This window comes from Notamacropus eugenii, chromosome 2 (genome assembly GCF_028372415.1).
Source record: "Notamacropus eugenii isolate mMacEug1 chromosome 2, mMacEug1.pri_v2, whole genome shotgun sequence".
Classification (NCBI taxonomy): domain Eukaryota; kingdom Metazoa; phylum Chordata; class Mammalia; order Diprotodontia; family Macropodidae; genus Notamacropus; species Notamacropus eugenii.
In genome coordinates, this window is record NC_092873.1 from 270,116,430 (window position 1) to 270,144,276 (window position 27,847).

The following is a 27,847-nucleotide window of genomic DNA, read 5'->3' on the forward strand; positions in this document are numbered from 1 at the left end:
ATAATAGTACCTACCTGCCAAGGTTGCTGTGAGGACCAACTGAAATAATATTTGCAAAATGCTTTGAAAACCTTAAAGCAAATTTAAGGGACTTACCCAAAGTCACACAGCCAGTATTCAAGGTAATTTTTGGAGGGTAGGGAACAGTGTAATTTGAGGGTCAACAGATTAAGAAGACTCAATTAAAGACTCACTTTACTCATTGAGTAAAAACTTAGAAACAGAAATGACACCTTTATATCCTCGGTCTCTATTCAGGCAGCTTGCTCTTGTCTCCATGTTGTTCTTATGGAGGTTCACTAGTTGTCCTAGGCGTCTGATTTATTTTCTCATCTAGATTAGCAGAAAAAGCTTCGTACTTGAAACAAACTTCTTTCTCTGCCATTGACTACATTTGTGACCTTGAGCAAATCATATCACTCTCTGGGCCTCAGTTTCCTCATCAGTAAAACAAAGGCATTGATTGAGGTGACCTTTCAAGTCTAATATTCAATAGTATAGTAGAAAAAACTTTGAACTTGAAATCAGGAGAGACTTGGATCATACACTTAGAGAGAGAAGGGATCTTAGAGTCCATCTAGTGAAGTCCATCATCCTAATTCTACAAGTGAGGAAACTGAGGCCCAGAGAGGTCAAGCAACTTATGCTCAAGGGCCATCAAGCTAATAATTAATAGTGCCAAGATCTGGACCCAGTTCCTCTTACTCCAAATCCAGAACACTTTCAACACTGCTACTTTGTCCACCTCTGACACTTTCTCAAAATGTTACCACAGGCAATTTAATCCTGATGGAATCCTAATAAAGCTGCCACAAGCCTCAAAATTCTAGCTTCCCATCAGTGAATTCTTTTTTTATAGTTTTAAAATCATTGGCCAGTTTTTCTTTTATATCCTTCTTCAGACGTTCCAGGTAATCTAGTTGTGCTTGCGAGAAATTCATAGTCCCATCTGAGGTTTCAGATGGAAGTACAGTCTCAGCTCTAACCTCTTTGGTGTTTGTGTTTTGGTCCTTATCCCCATAGAAAGATTCTATGGTTTTTTCACTTTTCGTCTGCTTTTTCCGATTCATGATGTTGGCTGAGTGTTGTAGCTTTTGGTTCTTTCAGTCAGAAGGTACAGATCTTTAAGTTGAGCTGATGTGTGTCTAGGCTAAAAGCAGGCTTTTGTTTTTTGTTTCCCCGATCAACCCTGGGGTTAGCTTGTTAGGTGTGTGGGAGGTGTGGTCTGGTCTCAGGCTATCTCCTCAGCTGACTTGAGGCAAAGGCAAGGTCAGGGGATGGTGATCCCAGCTTCCCTATTGTCTTCCCTTTTCCCCTGGAGGGCTGGGGCACGCCTAGAAGCTAATGCGTGTTCCCGCCCCTCCTGGGGCTCGTCTCCCGGCTCTGAGGCTTGCCTGGGTCTCAGTACGAATTTTCTCTGCCCTGGGTCGTCTGTCCCTCCAGATCGCCTCCACCACAGTAGGAAGAATCCCCCTTTGCCACTTTTCCAGCCTCTGGTGTTATGAGACCACCCGCCCCCTTCTGCTGTTCCCGCTGATCCAGGATTAATCTGGGGAAGAATTTTATGGTTCCCTCAGGGTCATCAGGGGGGAGGAGAGAGCACTTACTGATCACTCTGCCATCCCAGTTCCTGGAAGTTCAAGTAGTGACCCACCGAAGTCCGTCTTCAGGCTGAAGATTTCAAGGACTGCTGCGCTGATGTCTGGCACTCAGCGGCTCTCACCGGCTCGGCCTGGCTTATCTCCTGCTCCGCTGGTCTCGCCCGCCACTCTCGGGCTCCTCTGGTCCCCTCCGCCCTGCCGCGCTGACCGCGCTGCGCTGTGCGCCGGGGTCTTACCCCCGCAGAACAGATCCCTCCCGTGGACCCTCCGGTCCAGCCTGGGCTCCGAATCCGTCAAAGTCCGTCACCCACTGGATTTTACACCTCCAAAGTCTGGTCAGACTCTCCCCCCAGATATATCCAGAGGAGTTTTTCCAGGAGCTTAGGTGAGTCGTTGCTTTCACTCCGCCATCTTGGCTCCGCCCCCCCCAGCTTCCTTATAAACCCCACTGAATAGCAGGCCCACTGCCTCTGCCTAGCCACTCACTCCCACCACCCTCAATATCCTAACTCCTTCATATATGCCTCACTGCTCACTAGAACAAGTGTGTCCATGAACTCATACTTCCCACAGAAACAGCAGGTGTGTCCATGCACTCAACCACAAGCACATCCATCTAGTTCCAGACAGGACCACAATACTCAGTCAATCAGAAAGCAGCACCACCAGGATGCCCAAGCAGGATGTAGACTCCAAAACAATAGAAGGGACTTTCCCTAAGTAGGTATCTGCATCTGTTAGTAAAGAACTAACCTAGAATGAACTTATGACATAGAGATAATATCATTATCATACATACATACTCTCCAAAATGGGTTTTTCTGTATGTATTGTGGGTATCGCATGCATAATTTCACTGAGGCTGGGATCTCTCCCTTATTACCTAATCCCTTAACAAACCTCTCCTACCTTTTTAATATTCATAATTTCTGTTATGTAATTGCATCTTTAACCTATAAAAATCTATCTTATTTCTCTGAAGTTGCCGGTTCCTCTTAGAACTTAGCTTGTTCCATGAGAGGCATCGATCTCAATAAAAGCCTATACTTGGATTAGAGGTGGTCTGACTCTGAATTCTTTGAAACAGTTCTGCCACAGCACCTCTTGAAAGCGCAACAATGCCACCCTAAACCTCAATTTCTTCATCTGCAAAGTGAAGATAATAAAATCTGCAATGTCCTCCTAAGGCTGGCTGAGAGAGATAATGTAGGTAAAGTGCCTCATAAACCCCCAGCTCTCATTATTATTTTTCTCAGTCATCTCTATACCATGTCTGCCTCCTGTCTTCATCCTCACCAGAAACTTGGACTCAGCTGCTGGAGTCACCCTGGTCCCAGAAAGGTGACCTTTGACCTTATTTTGTCCACATCCAAACCTTCATCTCATTCCTCCACCAGGTTTAAACTATGTTGTCAGAGGTATGTCACCCCCTTCTAATTTCCAGATCCCTTTCATGTGTTGTCTTCCCTCATTAGAATATAAGTTCTCTGAGGGCAGGTTCTACTTTATTTGCTAATATGTATATCCCCAGCATTCAGCAACAGCACTTTGACTGACACTCAGGAAATGCTTAAAATAGGTTCTTTCTTGTTGTTGTGTTTGTCCTTCGTTCTGGAAGAGGACCATGACATCAGGATGATAACATGACTTGCAGTTGACTTTGATTTGAGTGAGGGAGGGCTGTGCAAGGTCACCAACCTCACTTTCTTCTCCTGAGCCATCTGTGTCCAGTGGCCTGATGCCCATCAAGATGACTGGAGATGGCCCAGGATGCAATGGGAGACCCTGGCCCTTTCAGGCTAAGGTCTTATCACATTCTCACTTTGAGTGAAATACACCCATTCAATAAATAGGCTTCTTTAAGTTATTCAAGGGATGGCCCCTTTAGTAAAAAAAAAAAATCAAACTGGGAGGGGTAGACCCTCAGGGTTCCTGGCTAAAAGAGAAACAATTACTCTTTAGTAATTACTAAAATAGGTTCTTTCTATCTAGCCTTGATATTAGGAACAGTTGCTCTTCTTTCAATTTCTTCTGGAATCCTACCAAAAGGCCTAAGACCAGTTGTTCACATATTAATTGATAAATGTTTATTCACCTGATACTTTACTATTTCACTTTTAGAAATTCAAATGTTGTTTACATGTAAATATTCAGAATCTAGACTGACCCTAAACCTTTCCTCAGAGAAACATGACACACTCATATCAGCCCTTCCCCCACTTTCCCCTCCCTTAGCTGCGAGCACTTCCTGTATTACTTTGACCCTAACCCAGACCAGCTTTTATTCTTAGAGCCAAGCTTCCACCACTGATTTGCTGACATATGAATTCAAAGCTGGAAGGAACCTTGGAAATCTAACCCAAGGCTCCCATTTTATAGATTTGTCTCCCCACCAGCTTTTTAGCACATTTGCTTAACTTCTTGGCCTTAAGTAGACACAAAATAAGTACTAGAGAATAGATCACTGAGAAGGCCTCTCTCCCACTGGCCTAATTCTGGGTCTGAAATTTCAACCAGTTAGAACTACATTTCTTTGACTTAAAAATTAGTCCTAATTAAAATTCAAACACCCTGAGGAGGGGACCTACTGAGCTGTCATCTCCTTTCTGTGAATTGGTCTATCAGATCTTCTCTTTTTTTAATGTAAAAAATTTTTAAATTTTTATAAGCATTTATTTTCCTTCTCCCCTTTCCTCAATAAACAATTTAAAAAATAAAAAAATCCCTCTAATAAAGATACATAGTCTCAAAAAACAAAATCCCACAGTAGCCATAGACATATGTCTTGTGCCTTTTGAGTCCATCATGTCTCTGGTTAGAGTTGGGTAATGTGCCTCCTTCCCGGTCTTCTATCAGATGTTTTCTAAGGATATTCCTAAGTAAGTACAGGCCTTGATCAAGGAATATGGAGCCTATGTGGTGTATTGAAGAGAGATGACCTGTTGTTGTCATTGTTGTTCGTTCATGTCTGACTCTTCATGACCCCACTTGGGATTTTCTTGGCAAAGATACTCAAATGGTTTGCCACTTCCTTCTCCAGCTCATTTTACAGATGGAGAAACTGAGGCAAATAAGCTAAATGACTTACCCAGGGTCACACAGCTAGTAGGTGTCTGAGGATGGTTTTGAATTTAGGTCTTTCTGACTTTAGGCCTGGCCTTCTAGACACTGAATCACCTAGCTGCCCAGAGATGACCTGCATTCAGTTCAAATCCCAGTTCTTTCCCTTACTAGTTATATGACCTTGGGCTAGTCCCTTAAACTCTTTAGATTACAGTTTCCTTATGAGAGGGTTGGAGTAGATGATCTCTAAAATTCTTTCCAACTCAAAATATATAATCATATCATCTCAGGCAAGTCACTTCACCTCCTGGGCCTCAGGCGTTGAACTAGATCGTCTCTGAGGACACTCCCAGCTTTAGATCTATGCTCTAAGTCAGCTCTCCTAGCCTGTAAAGTGAATGGGTTTGAAACTTTTTTCTAACCTTTCAAACCCACTAATATGTATCACTTCTTGAACTGAAGCCTGGCAATTGAAGTGTAAAAATTCTGACCCTGCCAGCCTTCCCTCAACCAAGCACAGTAAAGCAGCATGTGTGCTAATAGATTAGACCAAATAGATAGGGCCAAAGGTTCAATTATCTTTGCAACGTCCACCTTTTCCCATGCCAACTTTTTCCCTCTTACCATTAATATTTGTACTTTTCACTTTTGTATTTTTTCTTTTGCATAAGATGATTAAGATGTCTTTTGTGGGGAGTGAACTTTCTAGCAATTAGAACTATGGAAGAATGGGATGGGCTACCTCAGAAGTAATGGATTGCACACTTGTCAGGTGTGCTGCAGAGGAGAATCACATTCAGGTGTGAATTAGACTCCATAGCCCTTGTAGTCTTCTAGTCTTGAGATTCTGTGATTTGATCATTTCTAACAAGATCAACTTCTTTCCTAGCTCCACTCCTGACTTCCTAGACTTTTCCACCTCTGCCCCAAGCTACCTTTTCACCCTGGAGATGCCTTCATCTCTGCAGCTCCCTCCTCTAGCTGCTGAGTTCCTACCTGGGCCAACATTTTGGAAATGTTCATGTAGTCCTTTTCTCTCAGCTCTGCTCTTGCCTCTCTGGACTTTTTCACCTTTGTCCCCAGCTACCTTTTCACCTTGGAGATGTTTTCACCCCTGACAGTCTTCCTCTCCTCTGAATAGTGAGTTCCTGCCCAGAGCTTCCATTTAAGAAAGCAATCAGGTGATCCATGTTTATTTCTCTCCTGGCATTTTGCCCCCATATGGGTGCCCCCTACCAGACCTCCCCTTTTTTTTGTGAGTTGCCTTCTCCCATTAAAACATAAGCTCCTTGAGGATAAGAGACGTCTCCTTCTTTTTTTTTTTTTTTTTTTTTTTGTATTTGTATCCACAGCACATAGAATAGTCTCTGGTACATAGTAAATGTTTTACCTATTTATTTGTCCAGAGAGTATAAACAGAGAAAGGTACTGAGGGAAGAGAGTGATTGGGTGTATGGAACTAAGAGAACAAATAAGAGCACTAAAACTTGAAAGGAAAAGCTGCCCCATGAAGGAAGAAACACCTAGAAGTAGGATCTGCTAAAAGCAAACTTTGATGATGTTTACAGTTTTGCCTGAAGATTCTCTTTCTGTTTTTGGAATCCTTTGTGTCCTGCTTTCTGATCTGTAACTGATTTACAACACATAAACTCTTTGTTTTACTGCTTTAAAGTTCCTATGATTTTACCCACTCTGGTAACTATGATCAGATAGCTGGACCTGTCTGTTGATTGTCAGGCAGAGGAAGTCATGTCTATTGATCTTCGATTTCTCTATATTTTCTTTGAAGTTCAGGGTGCTGACTCTCCTGAACTAGGTGAATGATATATGTTCTTGGTTAAAAGAATGACACATGTGTTTGATTAAAGTGATTGTTAACCCCTCAAAAGTTGCCTTTCCTTTTATGAATGTAGATCTAAAAACCTGTGGTAACAGGTCCCCTGTGTATGTTGGGGTGCTTACTGTTATATTATGGCATAGTTGGCAGGATCTGTATAAATTAAAAGGAAAGTATGGGGTTTTGTGGGACTGGGATAATTGTCTGTTGTTTCCCACTTGTGATGGCTATGGTTCTGTGGAGCCTTGAAAGGTAGGAGTGGCCAGAGCCAGGGCGCAAGTAGATTAGCCTTGTGCTGGAGGAGTGAAGGCCCTGAAAGTGTATTCTATTTAGAAACCAGATGAGAGCTGTGAGAGTTTGGAATGGAGCACTGGAACCTGAGTGGAAAACTGCCTTCATACTGACCCAGTAGAAGAGCAGAACTACCAGTGTGCCAACCTTGGAGATGTGAGAGGAACAGGAGCACAGAGTGCAGATCTTGGTGGCATCTGGGAACAGCCAGCTCCTGCTGGAGGAGGAAGAATCCAGGAGCTCAGAGTTTCAGCCCTGGGGCAAGATGGGGACTGCACAGCAAGGTAATGAGTGTGCTTTTTTGCAGCATTCTCCTGGGACAGTTTGGGACCCAGAGTGTGGAGTTGCCTATGGTGGGGAGAGTGCCCTGTACCCCCAAGGACTCCACTCTGATGGCTTGGTTGCCCAGCTGCCCCTCAGGACTTGGAAGTGGGGACTGGAACATTGTTAAGACCAGGACTTGACTCATTTAAACCAAGAGGACTTTGCTTGGACATTTCTGTTTGGGATTGGAGGAAGGAGGAGCTGGTTGCTCTCTCCTCAAAGAATGATGTTATGTTATACGTATACCTTTGTGTTTGTTTAAAGCCATTTGGCCACCTTGATGATGAATTGCTATGTTATATATTCTGCAAATGTAAAGTTCATGATGTGTTTATTTTGTGGGAACTATGTTGTATTTACTAAAGAAATGTTAATGCCTATTCAGATATAAGTTGCCCATGTAATCTGATTAAATCACTTGGATTTGGGATTGCAAAGTATAATGCCTTTATTTGTTCCAGGATCCATGGCCACTTAGATTATAAGGCCAAGGATCCTGGAAGGGTGGATATTGTAAGGGCAAGAAAAGTAGGATCTTTTGCTGTTTTTGTTTTAGTATAAGCAAGAAGTATAATGCCTCTATTTGTTCCAGGATCCAAGGCCATTTAAGAGCCCCCCAGCTTTGAAAACCCAGATGTTGGTCCTTCCCTCTCTTGTAACTATGGTCAGACAGTTGGACCTGTCTGTTGATGATCAGGCAGAGGAAGCCCTGTCTGTTGATCTTTGATTTCTCTGTGTTTTTTTTTGAAGTTCAGGGTGCTGACTCCCCTGAACTAGGTGAATGATATATGTGCTGAATTAAAGGAATAATACATGTGTTTGATTAAAGTGATTGTTAACCCCTCAAAAGTTGTCTTTCCTTTCATGAATGTAAATCTAAGAACCTGTGATAGCAAGTTCCCCTGTGTATATTGGGGTGCTTACTGTTACAGAAACCCACTTGTATTGTCACCACTTTCAAAGAAAAGGAAGAATTGAAAAATTGTGAATTTTATGTAGGATTGGAAAAACTATTTGAGTCTTTCCTATGACTTTCAGTAAGATCACACCTATCCACTCCAAAAAAATTAGAACCTTGCTTCAAAGATATAGCCACAGGGGGACCTATATACTGTATCACTCTAGTATTTCATAACTTTCTGTAATTTTCTTTTTTATGACTTATTTTAATCCATAGAAGTATATTTTCAGAGCTGTAAGGGATCTCAGCATCCATATTGGTCAGCCTACACTTTAAAAATAAATACTCTCTACAAAATAGTCAAGTGGTCATTCAGTATGTGCTTGAAGACCTTCAATGAGAGGGACCCATTATTTCCCAAGACAGCCCATTCATTCCACTTTTAAACAGCTCTAATTATTAAGTTTTTCCTAACAGGAAGCACAAATATGCTTTTCTTCCAGCTTCTGCCCATTGCTCCTGGTCCTTCCTTCTAGGACTAATCAGAACAAGTAGAATCCATATCCCACAGAACATCACTTCTGATACTGATACAACAACAACAGGCGTCTAGAGTCAGGAAGATTCATCTTCCTGAATTTAAATCTGGCCTCAGACACTTACTAGCTGTGTGATCCTGCGCAAATCACTTAACCTTGTTTGCCTCATTTTCCTTATCTTTAAAATGAATTGGAGCAGGAAATGGCAAACCACTCCAGGATCTTTGCCAAGAAAACCCCAAATGGGGCCACAAAGAGTCAGACATGACTGAAACAACCAAATAACAGCTTGGAAGCAATTCATCAAACTGCATAGAAACATGGTTATATTCCAAAGGGCAAATACACACTACAGTGTCAGGGATATCTAAGTAAAGAAAGGGAAAATCTTTACATGATTTTGTTGTTTTTCAACACAGGACATTTTTACTCAACCACTTTTCATGAAGAGAGGTAGAAACAAGGGGACTGAAAAGTTTATATGAGAGCTAATTCTTCCTACTCAGAGTTTCCTTTGGCTTAAGGAATCACTTTACTTCTGCTTAAAAAGAACCATGCTGTTGAGTGACATTGCAAAACATCCCAAGCTAGACAACAGGAAATAAGAACTCTAACAGAACTTATTAGCATTAACCTAAGACATATGTTTGTACTTACACAGACCTAAATCTAGCGTTTCTAGTCCCAGAGACACATGCTAAAGGGCCAAACCTTAAGGTTCACAAAACTATTTCCTCTGGGAGAGAGATAGAATAAAGATGGAGCTCATGGCCCAAAATTCTGGTCATCTCAGGGTTGAGAGACTTGGTTCAGTCTTGGGTACTCCACACATAAATTTCACTTTGACTTATGCACCTAAAGGATTTCTTCTGGGAATGCAGCATTTGGCTCATTTCTAGGTCTCTTCAGAAATGTTAAAGAGACCTTCAGTTTCTATGCAAGTACTCAGGCTAATGGCACATTGAAGACAGGATAGGCCTTATTTAACACAATTAAAAAAAAAAAGGCAAAACAGAAGGACATATCTGAATCTATAAATAGTCAAGAATCTTGGCTCTCCTTTCAACCTTTGAACTCCTTTCTTAGAACACTGGGCTCTGATAGAGGAGGGTTTTTTCTGAGAACCAGGGCTCCACATCACTTCTTGGCCTCCTCCAAGCCATACTACCATGAATAAATACCTTCCTCTTTATAGCTCCTCCTTTAAATGTTGTTTTCTCTCACTGGAACAAAGGCTCCTTGAAGGTATGGACTGTCTTTCTGCTCATATTTGTGTTCTCAGGGCTTAATAACGTGCCTGGCACATAGTAGGCACTTGCTAAATGCTTTATCATTCCTTCATTTCCATGAGTATTTACATTCTTCAGGGACACTTACAGTCCTATAGACTCACAGAATTGAGGCACCTCAACCAAAAATGAGAGAAAGACACTCAAGTTTATTACAATGTCAGTTCCTCTCCCTGCAGGGAACCTCAACTTTCTGGGACCTATATAGTCCTCTTCAGAGGTATAGCACTACCATGAGTGAGGACCCCCACCCCAGGTTAGGAGAAGCACTCAGAGTTGTTAGAGTCAAACAAAGCCTCCTTCAGGTGAGCCCCACCTTCACTGGGGAACTGTGCAGTACTCCTGATTTATGGATAATCAAACTTCTCTTCTATATACCATAGTCCTCAAGTCTTTCAGTACAACAATGGTTGCCCTCCACAAAGGGGGTATAATTCTTCTTACAGGTGAGCCCACTTTTGCATGGATCTATATCATTCTCCATATTTATAATAATCCCTTGGGCTTTAGGTCCCCTTGAAAGGAGAAAATCCTGGGGAAGGGAAAAGAACCTTTCCCCTGAATCTGTGCAATCCACATAGATCACAGTATTAGTAAAAGACAAGGTTTATGTTTGATTTTCCACATCACAGGTGTCAAACACAACTGACCCTGAGACACTCCAAAGTGTAGCCAAGCAAAATTAAAATGTGATTGGGAAATATTTAACAAAATAAATAAAAATACAATAGAACATGGATAATGTTAATACATAATTTTTTAACTCATCATGTACCTCTAGGTGTCTTTCTGTACAGTTCAGTGGCCCCCTTTCTATTTGGGTTTGACACCACTGCTCGCCATCAGTGCCATGCCCTTGCTTGGTACCTGAGTGCAGCAATGTCCAGAAAGTCTCCCCTGCATTTTGGAGGGTTGGTCCAGAAATTCTTCTGCTTATTCAGGAATTTCTTCTTCTTCACTTGACTGTCACTGTCTCGCTGTTATTCGTTTGCATTCCTCCCACTCCTGACTTGGCCCAAGAACCCCTCACTTCTCCACAGCCACCATCCATGGCTCCCACCTCTCCTGGAGTCACCAGGTTGTCTGAGGAACCTGGTTCTCTAGATGGACCTCAGGGATGTGGGGCTGCACAGACTTCCATCCACCATCTATGATTTCCTGAAAAAGCACAGGAAGTTTCCTGAACTCAAAGGACTATTGATGAAGCTCTTATCCAGCTGAAAGGAACCTTAGAGGCCAATCAGTTTACCTTCTCATGCTAGAGATGAGAAAACTGAGGCTATGAGGATAAGCGGTTTGTCTGAGGTCCCACAGATCGCAAGAACCAGAGACAGGACGTGAACTCAGGCCTTGTCGCTCTAAGGCCAGTGCTCTGTCTTGTGGATCAGGAAGAGTGCCTAGATAAGGCCAAGTTCCTGAATCAAGTCTTCTGGAGAGAGGAAGAGTATGTAGAGCGAGAAGAGCTCTAGGACCAGTCAGAAGCCAGAGCTGAGAAGCATCAAGGGACAGAGACATGATGTGGAAGAGTAAAGCCAACCTTAGAAAGAAATCTTTCTAAAATGCCTTCCATGCTAGTATGGGTAGGCTTAACCTCATGAGGCTCCCTGTTCAGGTTTGAAGCTGTGACAAAATGAGGCATTTGCAAGTCATTGAACAGTTAACAAAAGTAACCCAGCAAGGATCTACAAGGATGTGGTAGTTCTGAGCTTCTCTGGCCATGATCCTTCTCATGTCCATCTGGAGACATCTGGCCGCCAGGGCAGGGTACAAAAGCTCTCATGGTCTTCAGAAATAGACCAAGTCAAGGGGCACCAACTCCATGCAATGGGATTTTTTATGCCCTTAAGTGAGCAGGAAGCTGACAGGGGTAGCAAAAGCCATTCAAGTTCCAGGAACAGCTTTGTTGCCATGGGGAAAAAGATAACATCTATTGCAAGAAATGGGAGAACCCTGGTCCCACCACACACCTCTGCCATATTACTAAGCAATTGAATAATATATAATTTCATCTTTTTTCAGTGTGGAAGACTGTTATTAAAGGTAGTTAAGTGGCCTCATAGATAGATTGCTGGACTTAGAGTCAGGAAAATCTGAGTTCAAATTCACTTCAGATATTTACTAGCAGTGTGACCCTGGGCAAGTCACTTAAATTGTTTGCCTCAGTGTCCTCATCTGTAAAATGGGGAAAACAATAATACCTACTCTCATAGGGCTGTGGGTAGGATCAAAGAGTATAATATACACAAAGCTCTTTGCAAACCATGAAGAAACATATAAATATGAATAGACATATATATTATATATATATATATGAGTAATAGGAATAGAAGTAGTAATTCTATACCTCCTGTTACCCCTTCATTCACAGTTAACCATCACTTTTCAGTGTTTCAGCTTCTTAAAGGCATGGCCCTCCCTTTTCTTCTAATCTAAGTATTTATTATATATGTCATATTTATATACTATATAATTTATTATATTTATACCTATTACAATGTTTAATCGATTGCAACCAAATTTGCTAAAATGGCTAGATTTCACTTTACAGAGAATGCCAGGCCTCTCTCTAACCTGAGGGTAACCCCAGCCACTTCCACAGAATAAATGCATGAACTTTCCTCAACTTTTACCTACCATTACTTCCTAATTTTTCACTAAGTCACATTGGGTTGAAGTTCACTGAAGCCTAACCTCTGGATGAATGGGCTATACTCAAATGACATTTCTACCAAAGAATTATTGGAGACTCACTTAAGAACTTCCTACTATGTTCTGTATTTACTAAAGAAAAAAAATCAGAATGTTTTTCTGCCTTTGGCTCTTCTTGGAGTGGCTCAAGGCCTGATATTGCTTTTGGCAGGAAGGAATAAACATTATGCATAAGGAGAGTATGTGGGAAACCAGACTGCTTAATGGAAATGACATCTAGTGAATCATTGACAATCACTAATAACTACCTCTCCTCCCTAGGTCCTCTCTCCTCCCTTGTCTTTTGGGATGCTATTTTCTCCTTCACTTCATCTTGCCTCTCTGACTCAGTTTCCTTCATTGGACCAGAAGTAAGCTGGTAAATGTTTAACAAAATGACTCTGAGTAAGTGATTAGTATTTTAAAGTTTAATCTGCCTCATTACCATTTTTTCCATTGCTTTCTTAAGTCCAAACAATCCAAAAAGAAAATAACACAGCAATAAATCAAGTCCTGATTTGTAGCATTTGCTGATTTCTAAGATATAAGTGCTCACACTAAAAATCTGATAGTCAGGCTCCATTATACTCCTGACTACATATGTGTGTTCTCTGAGTTTCTGTCCTGGGCCCTCTTCTCTTCCCTCTATATGCTACCTCTCTTGGGTGATTTTATATTTTTTAAGCTTTATTGATGTGTTTTATTTTGACGTTACAAACATTTGTATATGAGCTCCATTTTGTGAGAGATTTCTTGTAAAAAAGGAAAATGGTTAAGTGTAATAGCTTGAAAGTCCATGCAACATTTCATGTAACAGTCCCACACCTCTATTTTAAAAAATTAACAGAAATTTATTTTCTCACCCTGCCATCTCCTACCCAACTGGAAAAAAGAAAAAAGGAAAAGAAAATTTCTTACCACAAATCTCCATAGTCAAGCAAATCAAATTCCCTCAAAGATTGCATGCAAAACTATATGTCTATCTAACAGAACTAAAAAAGTATATAACAAAATTCATCTGGAAGAACAAAAGGTCAAGAATATCAAGGGAATTAATGAAAAAAGTGCAAAGGAAGGTGGTATAGCCATACCAGATCTTTATAAAGTGGAAATCATCAAAACTTTATGGTAGCAGGAAATAGAGAAGTGGATCAGTGGAATAGGTTAGGTACACAAGAAAAGTAATAAATGACCATAGTAATCTAGTGTTTGATAAACCCAAAGACTCCAGCTTCTGGATTAAGGACTCACTGTTTGGCAAAAACTTCTGGGAAAACTGGAAAACAGTATGGCAGAAACTAGGCATAGACCAACATCTTATACCATATACCACAATAAGCTTAAAATGGACATGTGAGTTAGATATAAAGGGTAATGTCATAAGCCAATTAGGAGAGCAAGGATAGTTTATCTGTCAGATCTATGGAGAAGGGAAGAATTTTTGACCAAACAAAAGACAGACAGCATTACAAAATGTAAAATGGTTAATTTTGATCATATTAAATTAAAAAGGAAAACCAATGCAACCAAGATTAGAAGGAAATCAGAAAGCTGAGAAACTATTTTTATAGCAAGTGTCTCTGATAAAGGTTTCATTTCTCAACTATATAGAGAAGGGAGTCAAATTTATAAAAATATAGGTCATTCCCTAATTGTGTGTGTATTCATCCTTCGTTGCTGAAGAAGACCATGCCATCAGAGAAATAATGACATGACTTGCACTTGACTTTGTTTTGAGTGAGGGAGGGCTGCACAGGTCACCAGCCTCACTTCTCCTCCGGGGCCATCTGAATCCAGTGACCAGATATTCATCAGGATGACTGGGGATGACCCAGGATGAGGCAACTGGGGTTCAGTGACTTGCCCAAGGTCATACAGCTAGTGAGTATCAAGTGTCTCCCCAATTGATAAATGGTCAAAAGATATGAACAGACAATTTTCAGATGAAAAGAGCAAAGCTATCTATGGTCATGTGAAAAAATGCTCTAAATCACTTCTGTTTAGAAAAATGCAAATTAAAACAGCTCTGAGCTACAACCTCATACCTATTAGACTAACTAATATGTCAAAAAAGAAAAATTATAAATATTGGAGAGGATGTGGAAAATTGGGATACTAATGCACTGTTGGTGGAGTTGTGAACTGATCCAACCATCCTGGAGAGCAATTTGGAACTATGCCCAAAGAGCAACCAAACTGTGTATATCCTTTGATCCAGCAACACCACTACTAGGTCCATATTCCCAAAGAGATCCTAAAAATGGGAAAAAGACTCACATGTACAAAAATATTTATAGCTGCTCTCTTTGTAGTGGCAAAGAATGATGCCCAATCAATTGAGGAATGGCTGAACAAGCTATGGTACATGAATGTAATAGAATACTATTGTGCTATGAGAAATGATGAACAGGTGGATATCAGAAAAATATGAAAAGTCTTGCATGAACTGATGCAAAGTGAAGTGAGCAGAACCAGGAGAACATTGTACATAGTAACAACAACATTGTGTGATGATCAATTATGAATAACTTAGCTCTTCTCAATAATGCAATGATCCAAGACAATTCCAAAGGATTCATGGTGAAAAAAAAATCGATGGAGTCTGAATAAAAGGAAGCATACTATTTTCATTTACTTTATTTTTTCTGTTGTTTTCTTCTTGGTTTGTTTTTTTCTTTCACAACATGACTAATATGTGTTATATGGTTGTATATATATATATAACCTATTTAAAATTCTTACCTTTTTAGGGAGGGGTAGGGGAAAGATAGGAGGAGATTTGGAATTCAAATTTTTTTCAAACTGAATGTTGAAAAGTATCCTTACCTGTAATTGGAGAAAATAAAATACTATTTAAAATGAAAAAATAGGAAGAGAAAAAAAATCATCTATGTCTTCTTCTTCACCTTAAATCCATAACCTCTCTGTAATAGAAAGCACTTTTCATCTTCAGTCCTCTGGAATCATGAAAGATCATTGTACTGATCATAGTTCTTAAAGCTTTCAAAGTTGTTTGTTTTTAATGTCATTGTTACTATTTAAATTATTCTCCTAGTTCTATGTATTTCATTCTTCATCAACTTTTAAAACTCCTTAAAACTGTGCATTTTTAAAATATTGATATATCATATAATTTAGTTTTTTGATTGTACTCACTTCAGTCTGAATCAATTTACATGTCTTTTTAAAATCATCTACCTCCTCATTTCTTACAGCACAAAAGTTCTCCATCATATTCATATACCACAATGTATTCATGTATTCATAAGTATGCCCTGAGTTTCTAGTTTTTTGCCACCACAATAAGAGCTGCTATAAATATGTTTGTAAATGCAGGATTTTTTTCCTCTTTGATCTCATTTGGGGATAAACATAGAAGTGACATAGCTGGGTTCTTTTATTTTAGTAATTTTTGCTTATAATTTTTTAAATTTAATTGTTTTGTTTAGTAATTTTTTTTATAATTCCAAATTGCTTTCCACAACCATATTACCTGCACACAGGTTCACTAACATCGCGTCAGTGTACCTCCACAACCCACCAACATTTCTCATTTTCATTTTTTTGTCACCTTTGTGACTCTGAAAGTTGTGAGGTGATTCCATCTTCTACTAGGGTTTCAGTTATCATTTCTACATGGATGGCTTCCAAACTCACCTAACTAACCCTAAAACTTAAACTCTCTTCTGACTTCCAGCCCCACTTTTCCAACAGCATGCTCTAAATGTCTACCTAGATGTCTCATCAACTTGTCAAACTAAACATATCTAAAATAGAACTCATCATCTCCCACTTGCCCCACCCCTCCCCCAAACCCTTCTCTCCTCCAGATTTCCCTGTTTCCATGGAGGGTGCCTCATCTTCTCCATAACTCAAATTCAAAACCTCAACATCATTCCTCAATTATTCCCTCGCCTTCAATCCTTGTTCTTTAACTCAAAACCCATGTTCCATAAGTAACAGCAAGAGTATTCTGAAAGAAACAAGCAGCAACAAAGCTAAGCACTACATTTCTTTGAATTTACTTTTTTGCTTAATAAATGCTTATTGACTGACTGAATTTCTTTTTTGTTTATAATCATATTAAATATATTTCTACGTTACTCATGTTGTGAAAGGAGAATCAGAACAAAAGGGGAAAAACCACAAGAAAGAAAAAAAAGTCAAAATAGTATGCTTCGATCTGCATTCAGACTCCATAGCTCTTTCTCTGGATGTGGATAGCATTTTCCATCATGAGTCTTTTGGAATCGTCTTGGATCATCAAATTGCTGAGAAAAGCTAAGTCTCTCATATTTGATCATCACAGAATGTCGCTCTTACTACGAACACTGTTCTCCAGGTTCTGTTTACTTCACTCGACATCAGTTCATGTAAGTCTTTCCAGGTTTTTCTGAAATCTGCCTATGCATCATTTCTTATAGCACAATAGTGTTCCACTACATTCATATAGCACAACTTGTTTAGCCATTCCTCGGTTGATGGACATTCCCTCAATTTCCAATTCTTTGCCACCACAAAAAGAGCTACTATGAGTATTTTTGTACATGTGGGTCTTTTTCCCTTTTTTGTGATCTCTTTGGGAGACAGACCTAGTAGTGGTATTGCTGGATCAAAGGGTATGTACAGTTCTATGGCTCTTTGGGCATAATTCCAAATTGCTCTCCAAAATGGTTGAAAACCCGAATTTCAATCAACTAATTCATCAATAAACATTTATTACATGACTACTATGTACCAGGTTTAAGATAAATATTTAGGTAGCACCTGATTAAGAGTAGAAGTGATTTTATCCCTCAAGATTTTGATTTTTCTTGCTCAGAAAAGCTCTAATATCTCCCCACTCCTGAGAAGCCTCAGTCACCTTCCATGGCTACTTCAGTAGGGAAAAAATATTGGCCCCAGGTCAGAAGAGACCTAGGCATTTTCCACTTCTAACACTTGAAGCTGCAGGACTTTGGAGAATTCAACCTCCTCTCTCTGTTTCCATGTCTGCTAAATGGGGATACTATAATATTTCTACTAAGAATTGTGACAAGAATAGCACTTTGTAATATTTCTACTAAGAATTGTGACAAGAATAGCACTTTGTAAACTATAAAACACTGTGTAGATATAATCTATTGTCATTATACAAATGTGATTTTTTTTTTTCCTTCATGGAGATTTTTTTATGGCATAAGAAGAATTCTACTTTCTACATTTCTGGAACTTCCTTCTTTCTCCTCAGGATGTTGAATCTTCCTAGGGAACATTTTGTTTTGCATAATAATTTAATTGACTGGCACAGCATGACAAAGGGGTCAAGATCACATAAATTAGCCTCAGAGATACTTGGATTTTAATACTATGCTGAAATAAATTGGACAGTCTCTATATGTGTAAAACTATGATTTAGAGCTGGACCCTGGAGACCATTATATCCAATAGCCTCATTTTGCTCATGAAGAAACTGAGGCACAGGAAAGTTAAAGTTAACCAACTTGGCCAGAGTCATACAACTAGTAAATGATCTGAGGTTGAATTTGAACCCAGGTTTTCCTCACTCCAAGTCACTCTATCCACTGTGCCACTTGGCCACCTCCAAAGAGATAGAACAGTGCAGTAAAAACAATACCAACCCTCAAATCAGAGGCTGTTGCTGTTGAGTCAGTTCAATGGTATCTAACTTTCCATGACCTCATTTGGGATTTTCTTGGCAAAGATAATAGAGTGGTTTGACATTTCCTTCTCCAGTTCATTTTACAGATGAAGAAACTGAGGCAAAAAGGGTTAAGTGACTTACCCAGGACCACACAGTTAGTAAATGTCTGAAGATGAATTTGAAGTGCAGTCCTCCTGAATCCAAGCCTGGCACTCTATCCACTGCACCACCTATGTGCCTCCAAATCAGAGGACCTGGGTTCAAAATCTACCTATAATATCCAATATCTGTGTGACTTTGGGCAAGTTATTCAATCTCACTGGATCTCAGTTTTTTCATTTATAAAATGAAAAAGTTGGACTAGATTATCTCTAAGTTCCTTCCAGATCTAAATCAATGGTCCTTTTAAGTTACCTGAACCAGTAAATTTATTGTGTTAATTCCAATAAATACAATCAGTTCTGGCCCTAACACTCTGCTCCAACATCACCAGTAATAATTGGCCATTACATTAATTTGTTCCATGGATCATGGTGCCCAGCATATTCTCCTAACATAACTCCATGAATCAAAAATAAACAAGAACTGCCCCCCACCCAAAAAAGGAGGAGGTAGAAAATATCTGGTAAACTTTATGACCTCAATAAAGACAATATATGTACCAAAAAATGTGAATTGTATCAAACAAGAAATAAAAAGTTGATTTATACTTTGATGGTGTAATGAACCACAAAGAGGGAGGTGGCTAGCTTTTTTACAAAGCTAGAAAGCCATTCCTTGGTTCAGATTATGAGCCTTAATTATTGGCTCAACATTTATTCCACTCTGGCACACAAATTACTAGCATGACTCTTTGGCAGCTTTATCCCAGATGAAAGCCAAATGGAACCCTCCTTAACAGAAGACAACGCACATCTATTACCAAAAGATGAGAACATCAGTGACCCCTCCAAAATATAAGGCAATTACAAATACAAAGCATTCACTGTTTGCGTCACTTTTTAAAAAGTACATAAACACAAAAAAACAACTTATTGACTGAGGAACCTGAAGGGAGGGGAAGATAAAGAACAACTTATTATTGATCCAATAATTGAGTAATAAGCCGCCTGGATGCATCATCATATTTATACTGTTTTTGTTTATGCGCACCAAACCTTTGAAGCCATTCTGTATTTTCAACTTATTCTTGTACTGTAAATACAGAAAATAGACTCGAGTATAGTGTAAATGGATTTCCACATGGAAAACTGTCTCTAAAATATGCCACTAACACAATAATGTGAAAAGCAATTCATATAAAATGTGGCATTTTTCAAGAAGACAATTTTCTCCCATTATGGTTCTGCCTCACCTTAAATAAATTAGCATCTCTCCTAAATAGAAGTAGGCATGGCTTCCATATTAAAGAGGTAACAACCAAAACATCTTATTAATAATTTCCTGCACATAGATGACATCAAGTTATATAGTTTCAACCAGCTCCTACATTCCATGGAATCTTTTTCTGGTGACATAAAAATGCCTTGGACTGAATAAGTATAAAAGTTTTAACATATGCCAATGAAAGTTAGAAACAAAAGGCCACAAGCTTGAATCTGAAAGTCACACTGAACCAACAGATAAAGGTGATACCTAAAATTATTATCCTAAAATCAAAACTGAATGACTATGTAATACCAGTTGCATCTTCAGAATGATAAAATAGAACCTAATAAATTTGAAAATTATCTTAACAAAAGCCCATGTGATAATAAGGAAAGACTGGACCACCAACTCAAAGCAATTATGCAAAGAGTATAATTCCTCATCAAAAAGAAGGAAGAATATTAAGGACATTCATAGAGCACATGATAAACAGATAACACTTTCAGAAAACAAATAGATGTCCCTTCACCAAGCAGCAGTATGAAGCAAACACTTCACTGGATTTATCTAGTACAAGTGAACGTAGTTTATCTCTGGATACAGCCTGTGAACTAAGGCTAAGATTTTTGAAAATGGAATCCAAAGGTCCTCCAGGGACAATATAACCATGCTACAAATTCAAACTTCAAAATATCCTGGAGAATTAGAATTATATCATTATCACAGACAACTGTTGCCCACAATAACCTGGACATAACTATAACTATAATCTAGACGTAACCTATAAAATCTATAAAAACTTGTGAGCACTCCATAATACCCAATACCCACAATCTCCAAACTACGTGGAATGAGAAGCTTTCAAAATATAGAGACCTAGCAAAGAGGATTGAACTCATATGAGAAGAGGATGAGGTGCAGATATCATCCCTGTCACCATCTGCTACTGCAGTGGTACTAAGGATGCTTCCTTAGAGGTGAGCCTGTAGAGGATAAGTTTATATCCTAACACTTTTATTCCAGTCCAAAAGGCAATCATTTTATCTAAGCAATAGTCTATAGAATATTAAATATAAAATCGTTCCTGCCACTAAGCAGGAACGCAACTTGTCCCAGGACAGATCCTATCTGAACTCTATCGAAAAGAGAGAAGAATGAGGTAGCAATAGCAGTAAATAACAATAATAAACTGCTCATACGGCACTTTCACATTTGCAAAGTCCATATTGTCTTATTCAGTGCTCACAACAATCCTATAAAGTAGATGTTACCCAGACCTCAAGGAACCTACTTTCTCTCTGGGTAGATAATATGTAGTAGATATATTAGCAGACACATATGAGTATATAAAAAATAACCACATTAACCCTTGGTGGATTTGACTGGCCACCACTACTCCTCTTCATCAAGCAAATGAAAATGAGTGCAGAAAAGTATGGTTGGGAAATAAAAACACAAATGATGACTGCTTTTCTTTGTTAACAACCTCAGGTGGATGTCTCTCTTGTCTCTCTTCCTCTCTCTTTCCCTTCTTCCTCAGGAAAAAAATAAAGAGTAAATGGAGGTTTAGACAGTTACTGGAGGGCTGCTCTTACAAGGACAGAGGTGTATGAATGGAAAGTATCAGGGACATAGTATCTGTATGCCTCACTAGTCCTCTCCATGCCCAACTGTTTTCACAGGCTTTGCCCACAGCTTCATGACTTCCATCACCCACAAAAACAACCCACCAAAAATCTTGATTCACAGAAGCCATAGGGGAGAATGGTGGCCCAAGGACAGGGTACACTCAGACCCACCAGCCCAACCTCCTGCCTCTGCATAACTCAACCAAGATGCAATCTCCAAATCCTCAGAACTCTCCTTAATGACAAGGTGAAAATGTCACTGCTCTTTGTGAGGTCTAGGCAAAATATCTGCTGGGTTGCCATGCATACTTCTGGAATCTTTAGCCCCTCTGGCAATCCTCTTCAACTGGAAAATCAGGCAAGGATATGGATAGATATAGGTTGCTGGTTTAGATCTTTGGCTATGAATGAATTCTAAGAGAATTTGCTTGTTCTTTCCTATTGGCAAAGAAAGCAAGAAAAAGAGTTGAGCAAGTTTTTAAAAAAGCAAAAGTGGAATTAATTGAAGTCAGTGTAATAAACGCAGTCAACACACAAGGTCAAGGCTTCCTTGTGTTTCCATTTTGCCAGATATGAATAAAAAATTCAGAAATCTGGCTTCATCAAATATAGAAGAAGAATGAAATGTGGTTTTTATTTTGACAATGCACAACTTTGTAATTCAAAAAAAGACCTCTCATCATGATAAATTCCACAACATTAATGAGAGGAGGTAGCATGGAGTAATGAATAGAGAACCAACTTTGGAGTGAAGAAGGACTCTGACTCTGACACATACTGTCTGTGTGACCATAGGCAGGTCACTCAACCTTTCAATGCTTCAGACCACTCACTCAAGATTATAAATTGCAGAGCTGATGCCAACCTGCATTGGTAGAGGAAATTAACTCAATTGGTCATTCCCTACACCAATGAAATCACAAGCCTGATCCAAAAAGAAAAATTAGTCTATGTCTACCAGAGTTAACCAAGTGTGTCTGATCAGTCAGCTTTATCTGTATAAGGAATGGAGTTTTCAATGAACTCTGAGCAGGAAAACCTAAAAACATTTGACTCAATCACCATGGGCTATTTAGCTTTCACCTATTCTTAAGTCAGTCTGGTGGCTATTTTTGTTTTACTTACTCTCAGCAATGATGCTACACACTGGGGATTCAAAAGCAAGCACACAAGATGATCCTACCCCCACCTTAAGGAGCTTAATTTCCGGTGGAGGGAGGGTTGGGAAGGGGGGAGATGGAAACAATACATAAAAGGAAGCCAGGAATTGCCACGCTGGCCTGGTTCTTGGCAATAGAAAGTAAAAGCTCACCATGACAGTCAGCATCCCAAGGGTGAAGCCCAAGCTTCCAGGGAGATGAGGGAGAGATGGATATGATGATGAACTGAAGAGAAGCAAAATGATATGGAAATGTCCAGGGAGTATCAGGAAAGCCTGATTATAAGCCAAAAAAAAGTTTGGTGGTGGTGGTGGTAGTAGTAGTAGTAGTAGTAGGTAGTAGTGGTAGTAGGTGGTGGTGGTAGTCATAGTAGTAGCAGTAGGTGATAGTGATAGTAGCAGTAGATAATAATAGGCAGTAGTAGTAGTAGATAATATAGAATCATAAATAGTAATGTTAATTTTTTTTTTAAAGCGAAAACTATAGTAAAATATTTGCTTAAATTTCTATCCTAGGTAGATGAGATAAGTGTCATAGGATTGCGGGTGAGGTTCAAGTGTATAGGAAAAAAAGAAAAGACTGGGAATCAGAAGACCCAAGTTCTAATCTTGACTCTCCTGCTACCTCCCTGCATGACTTCGGAGAAATCATCTCACCGCTATGGGTTTTTGTTTCCTCATCCATGAAATAGAGTAAATGGGCCAGATTATTACTAAAAGTCCCTTTTGGCTCTAACATTCTACAATGTAGAAACTCAATTAGCTCATTTCCTAGGAATTAAAAAAATAAAAGGATGCAAAACTCACAAGGTCTTCCCATATCACAACACTGGAAATTATTCTGATGCTTGTTCTATGCGTGTCAAAGCTGATCTTGCTTCATCGTTTCAATAGAAGGGGGAAAAAAAGCATTTCCTGATTTCAACCCTTGCTTCTTCAACTCATTTCCTTCTTCGTGACCAATGACACCACTTGAAGTGGCCTGTAGGATTTCTCTCTCCTGCAAGTTCCTGTTCTCATCATTTGGGGTATTCCCTTCATTAACATACAGCGTAATATCCCTGTCCCTTAGCTGACTGTTTCTCTGAACCATAATGACCTCCAAGGAAAAGGGGATAACCCCTTTGAGTCTTTAGGTAGATTTTTGGATGACATACATCCTGCCTGTTGTCAGGATCCTGTTCTAGTTGTCATCTCCCATGTCTGTACTCCTGCCTGGCATGCTCTCCATCCTCACCTCTGCCCCTTAGCATTCTTGGCTTCTTTCAGGATTCAACAGCAAACTCCAGCTTCAGTAAGTGGCCTTTCCTCATCCCCCAGTTGTGGGTATCTTCTCCGAGACTACCTCACATTGACTCTGTACTCACTCTGTGCATTCCTATTTACATACAGATTGTCTCTATCATTAGATAGGAAAAACTCCTTGAAGGCAGGAGTTGTTTGGGGTTTTAACTTTTTCTTTATATATTTCAGAGCTTTGTATAGTGCTAAGCACATAGTAACCAATTAAGAAGTGCTTATAGATTAATTGGTTGACTGATTGAAACTTAAAACTTTTCCAATGAAATAAGACTTAAAGCTGGTAGTGAACTCTGCTGTCATAGCCTTCAGTGACCATGGGTCACCCCTACTCAAAGAGGAGGCAATGGAAGAGGATTTAAGTGGAGGATTAAGTTGCCTCTCAGTACAGGTATACCTTATATCTGAATAGTGTTTTACAAAGTGTTTTCACATGTAAGAATAATAATATCTTGCAATTACATAGCTCTTAATGGTGATGAAATGCCTTGTATACATCATCTCATTTGATATTTATAAGCATCCTGTGAGGTAGGCAATGCAGATATTTTACAAATGAGGCTCAGGGAGATTAAACCACTTATCCAAGGTCACGCATCTAAAATTTTGGTCTATTGTGGCTCTAAGTTGAGTGAGCTCTTCCCTCTACATTTGGCTGTTAATTAAGGGATTTGGATTAGAAGACCTTTGAAGTCCTTTCTGGATCTAAATCTGTAAGGCTAGGAATTCCTCACTTCAAAAGAGAGTTAGTTCCCCATCACTAAAAGTGTTCAAGGAGAAGGGAAAGGCTTACTTGATAGGAATATTGAAAAGAAAAATTTATGTTTCAGGACTCCTACAGACTCTAAGATTCCTTCCATTACTGGGATTTTCCAATTCAAAACAGTGCTGTGGTATTTGCAAATCCATCCTAAAACAGTGTAGAAACAAGGTGGGTATTGTTGCTGGACAATGGCTTTGTTTTAAGTCACAGGCAGTTCTTATAATATAAACAGGTTATGTTCCAAAAATTCTTTGGTGAGCTGACTGGAACTTGGAATGCCTTGTTCCATAGAGGCAAGTCAACAACTGGTGCTTAGGTTCCCAGGTCAGCCTACAAACACCTAACTAACCCATAATTCACTTGAAGTATGCTACTAGGTAGCAAAAGGGGAGCTAGGTGACACAGAGGATAGAGTGCTGGGCCTGAAGTGAGAATGACTCATTTTCCTGAGTTCAAATCCAGCCTCAGACACTTACTATCTGGGTGACCCTGGCTATGTCACTAAACCCTGTTTGCCTCACTTTCCTCATCTGTAAAATGAACCAGAGAAGGAAATGACAAACCACTCCACTAACTCTTCTAAGAAAACCCCAAATGGGTTCATGAAGAGTCAGACACAACTGAAAAATAACTGTACAATACCAACGAATACCTTTAATGTGGCTTCTAAAGAAAAAAGGAATTTCAAGGCAGTAGCTTGTGGCGTAAAGAGCTCTAGATTTGGAACCATGTTTGAATACAGGATCTGTTCCTTACTCAAATAAATGAATGAATGAATGAGCATTTGGTAAACATTTACTATATTCTAGGCCCTGTACTAAACCTTGGGGGGTACAAATGGACAAGTAAGTAAGACAGTCCTGCCCTCAAGACACACACATTCTAATATGTAAGATAATGCATGCATACAAGGGAGTAGAAGATGGGAAATGAGTATTTTTGGACAGGGAAGATGAGGGCATGGTGATTGGCTTCATAGGGCAGTTGATTGACATAGCCTTACCAGGAATGACAGTGTTGATTTAATTGCTATTTCAGAGCTAGATTAGAAAGAGAAGGGAACAAGCATTTATTAAGTGCCTACTATTTGCCGGGCAATGCCTCATTTTATCCTCACAACAACCTTGATCCTCATTTTAAAATTTAGGAAACTGAAGAAGATAGAGGTTAAGTGACTTGCCCAGGGTCACTCAGTTAGCAGATGTTCAGTCAGATCTGAACACAAGTCTTCCTAACTCCAGGCCCAGAATTCTATCCACTGCAGCACTAGCTGCCTCAAGGTTAGAGAGAAGGAATTTGGGCATCATGGATCAGTTGGATTAGGGGAACTCTGGGGTTCCTTCTTACTCCTGACATCTTAAGATTCCATGATACCCAGATTCTCAACTTCTAGTCTTTTGGAGGGAGTCAGAAGCTAAATATTTAGTTTTTACTGAAGAAAACTTTATGGGCAAGTAACTTTCTCCCTCTGAAATGATTCGTCATCTGAAAAATGAGGAGGTTGAAAATGATGTGAGCTGTATGGTCCCTTCTAGTTCTGAATCCTGTAATACTGAGGATAATAAATGTTATTTGTGAGGAAAGAACTTTGTAAACCTTAAAATGCTATTTATAGTATACATATATACACACACATACGGTATATATATATACATGTATATGTATGTATATGTACATATATATATGTATATATACATGTATATGTATGTATATGTACATGTATATATGAGTCATTACTGGAAAAGGAGTAGCATGACTCACTGGGAAGAATGCTGAACGTGGAAGTCAAAAGAGCTGAGTTAGAATCATGGTTGGGCCATTTGCTAGCCGCATGACTCTGAGCAAGTTGCCTCATCACTCTTGGCCTCAGTTTCCTCATCTGCAACATGACAAGATTAGACTAGACAACTTCCTAAATCCATTCAGTTCTAGATCTATGATCCTATGAGGACTCCATGAGCATTTCTTCCTCCTGGGAGCAGGACCAGTGCCTTTTCCAATGTCTTCAATAGGATAGGGATGCAAGAAATCCAGAAAAAGTCCCCTTCCTCTTACTCCTACCCTATGACTAGGGTCAATGTTCTTAAGTACCAAAAACTTGCTAACTCTCTATATTTGTATCATCACCACCGCTATCTCTATGGCAATTTGAAATTTACAAAGCAAGGTTCATATGTTATCACATTTTATCTTTTCAATAATCCTGTGGAGTAGATATAATAGCTCTTATTATACCTGTTTTACAAATGAGGAAACAGAGATGAAGTTACTTGCCCAGGGTAACATTACTAGTAGACATCGGAGTTGGTATAAGAGAATGAATTTTCTTCTTTATGAGACTGTGCCTATCTGGGTTAATCATGGTCTAGGTGCTCTAAATTGGAATAAATCTTGGTTGCCCCCAGGGGATGACATGTGGGGGATCAGGTATCAGGAAACAGGGCATGGAGATCCTTCGTATGTGTAGGATACTCAGAGTTGACTCTAAATCATTAAAGATTTCAAATGTGGCTACTGACCATGAAACAGACTTCAAGATTGGACGAGAGGGTCCCTCGGGTGCCTTCTAGCTCTGCATATCTGACTAAAGGTTCTGTGTTTCTGAGAAACATAGAATATCAGGGTGGGAAGTAACCTCAGAGAATCAAAATTCCACCCATAATATTGCCAAAATGTGGCTATCTAGCCTGTATTCAAAAATGCTCCGGTGAGTGAAAGCTTACTTCCAACAGAGGCCACCCACTTTGGGATTCTTAGGAATTCTTAGGATTTTCAGGAAGCTTTTTGTTTCACCAAGCCTCAGCCTGCCTCTCTGAAACTTTTCTTTATTATCCCTTGTGTTCCTCATGGACCAGGCAAAACAAGCCTCATCCCTCTTCCACAACAAAAACTTTTAAATAACTAAAAGAAATATCATGTCTCCCCTATGCATTCTCTTTTCCAAGGTAAACATCCCCAGTTCCTTCAAATAATTCTAATATGTATGATGTCCAACCCCCTAACTAACATGGCATCTTCATTTGGATGCACTCCAGGCTATCAGAGTTCTTCCTAGAACTGAACACAGCATTCAAGACAGAGCCTGAAGAGGACATGGGACAGCAGAGTTACACTCTCCTTTCTGAACACTATTGCTCTGTAACCTGTAGGTGAACATTAGATTTCTGATAGCCAGCCATAACATACTCATGAATCATTTTGAATTTGCAAGCTATGAAAACTATATCTTTTTTTATGTTTAACCCTGAGGAACATGGATCTACAGGGAGATGGGGTACTATGCCCATTCCCTGTTCTGTATTGGGTATGTGGAGTGAACCAGATTCAGGATTGGGATCCTGTCTCTAATGATAGGGCTTAGAATTAGACTCTTTTCTCAGACTCGTCAGCTCATTAAATCCTGGTGTCACAAGTTCAAATTATCTATAACTTGGGTTATGGCTTATATCTAAA